This window comes from Ostrea edulis, chromosome 8, assembly GCF_947568905.1.
Source record: "Ostrea edulis chromosome 8, xbOstEdul1.1, whole genome shotgun sequence".
Taxonomy (NCBI): Eukaryota; Metazoa; Mollusca; class Bivalvia; order Ostreida; family Ostreidae; genus Ostrea; species Ostrea edulis.
This window is the reverse complement of record NC_079171.1, coordinates 37,426,333-37,429,309: the sequence shown is the minus strand read 5'-3', so window position 1 is coordinate 37,429,309 and position 2,977 is coordinate 37,426,333.

Below are 2,977 nucleotides of genomic sequence, written 5' to 3'. Positions count from 1 at the left end.
TGTCAACAAAGTTGTCTGGTGGGTTAAAATTTGTAAAGAGGAGCATTAGTACATATGTTGGTTTAATGTGAGAGGCCTTCAGAATGAACTTTTATCAGTGAGATTTTTGTAAATTGGGGGGGGGGGGGGGATGGACTTCAACAAAATAATATGTATGTTGAAGGCATCATCCTTGGAGTTTGGTAATATACACTGCAAAGACTTTTACCTAGCAATCATGAATGGTAGAAAGATTCATATATATGCATTATCAATGAAGGTTTGACTCCTGTAGGATTATAGTTAAAGGAAATGGCACTCTGAAAGATTGAAAGTCTACACATGACTACACTAGTAGGCATCACAATTGCTCTCTGAAACAAATTACACCAAATTGTATTCTTGGAATGAAATGCATATCTTTTTTTTTTTAAAGAAATATTTATTTAGAGGCTCATTTCCCTGTTGTGTAAGTAACAATGTAACAAATAGTTATTTGGACTACCAATATTTGCTTATAACCACAAAGTAAAGATCACATATCTATAAGTAGAAATAGTTTTTCTATAGCTGTCGATCACCATGTATTCTTGTACACACAGTGACTCTTCTTTTCAAATCTAAAACATTGCATGTTTGATTGCATATGTATACATTAATTCCACCATGTTTGGAAAATTAAAAAAATGTATTTCCCTGAAAGATGCTAGACCTACCCTATATAATAAGATAAATGGCAAATATTCTTTTTTTTAAATAACCTGCATGACTAAAATAAAAAGCTTCCCAATTATTTCTAAAGGCAAGGTTAGATCCACCCAGTGTGATTAAAATCAAATTTCGCACTTTGCTCGATATACGGACACCGACTGTCCGTATCTCGAGCGAAGTGAGCGGTTTGATTTTAAATCAGACTGAGATCCGCCACAAGGTAAATTAGATCGGGCTCAAAATTTTGAGAATTGTCACACAATTGCAGATGATCTCAAAGAAAACGATAATCTGAATAAATACAATTAATTTGTGTATTACTAACCAGCTTATATCCATCTAGAGGGTTTGTAAGGTCTTTACGCAAGAAATTATCGATAAAAATGACAAGTCGCCATTTGCTTTGTTTATTCTTAAAGTTACGATCAGCTTACGTGTACTAGTGTATCACACGTAGAGTTACGCTTATTTCTGACGTAAATCTACGTCTACGACTGTTCGTGAATACCGTCCCACACGTAAACGTACGCTACGTCTAGATTTACGCTACGTTTACGTCTACGAACTTTAGTAAATATGGGCCCAGGTTTACAGAACACAGAATTAAGGCCAAACAATTTCTGTTATCCCTGCATTCAGAACGTGCATAGTTTGGTTGTCTTCTTTAGATGAGGTACATACTTTTAACGTTCAACATCAAAGATAAAAGAAAAAATTTCCAAACATCGTTAACAAGTCCCTTTACAGACCATTATGTTTAAAAGTGGAGTTCTCTTACGTTCTATTCCTCCAAAAGCATTCTATGTGTATACTGTATTTACAGAATATTCCCTTATGAAAAATAGCGTTTTCCCTAGGAAATATAGAAACATGTGTTCATTTTTCATTTTGAGATGGAGACCACAGTCTTCATGTGGAAGTGGGTAGATGGAGTGGTACTCCGAAAAATATTTTTTTTTAAAAATGAAATAATTTAAAAGTAATAAAACGGATGATGACTATCATAATATGTTAAAATGTAAAAAAAAAATAAAAAAATAAAAAAAAATTCAGAATTCAATACTGGCTTCAGCCAAATGCTTTTAGATTTAGTATGTTAATGTCAACTTGCAATATGAGACACTCCCAAGAAAAACACGTGTGTTTGTTTTGAAAATATTTTTTTTAAAAATTTATGTTCTCCCGATCTGATGGCTACCGGAAATATACCGGTATATCATTACTAGTATATAATTGTTTCAGTTTTGAGAAAAAGCGCTGGTGTTTAATTTTTTTGGTAGTGTTTGGTCTTTCTCCAGTTCTTTACTTGTGTATGCATTTGTAAAATTTGTATAGAACCTCATATATCACATATGTGATCCGACAACGGGCTGCAAAGTTAAGATTTTCATGTAATTTAGGAAATGCTGCACTTGTAACGACATATTATTTACGTGTATTGTTATTTGTATGTTGAAATGCATTGTTTCTGTATCCTGCCAATTGCACCCGTATGTCTTATTTACATATAGGTGTAAATATATTGTTTATAAACCGACGATCTGCATAGCTTAAGGAAACAAAGAATCCGAGTGTAATAAATGAACTTGAAAAATGAAAAGAACTTAATCAGAGAGACATACAAGTCTCAGTTTGTGGCACTTCAGGGAACAGCTGGTGCATGGCGTCCCTTTATCCAATGTAGACGGCAACATCTCAGACAGCCGAGACAAACAACTAACGCGTGATAAAGCGTCCATAGCAACATGTAGACCCAGGGCCCAGTAACATGTATGAAAATGAGATGTAAAAAATATTTTATTCATGCCCCCCCCCCCCCCAAATAATTAAGAAGAAAAAAAAAATCCCGAAAAAAAATTACACTGTACATGAATAGGATTGAACACAGCAGGCACAGTGCCTATTATTGTTCCCTCCTCATGAAGGTGAGTTGTTAACTGACAGCTAACGTTTAGTTAATGCTCTATAAATGTAAGAGTTATTAGGAAGTTAACTGTCTGTTAAAGTTAACTATAACCGTCATGAAACAGGTCTGGTTGTCAAAGAAGCTGATATTTATTTGGAAATGTATGCTTGTGGGTGTTGTGGAATTGTATTGCCGTATAATCATGAAAAAAAAGGCATGTGTATGAATCATTTGTATTTCTCCCAAATCAAAATATTGATATATAAATCACATCATTTATATTATACCAGGTTTTAGAGGAATGCTACAAACACGGATTTTTATCCTTTGCTGGTAAAAGTCTGGTCTCCCGTGGAAATTGGTACCACGCAGATACTACGG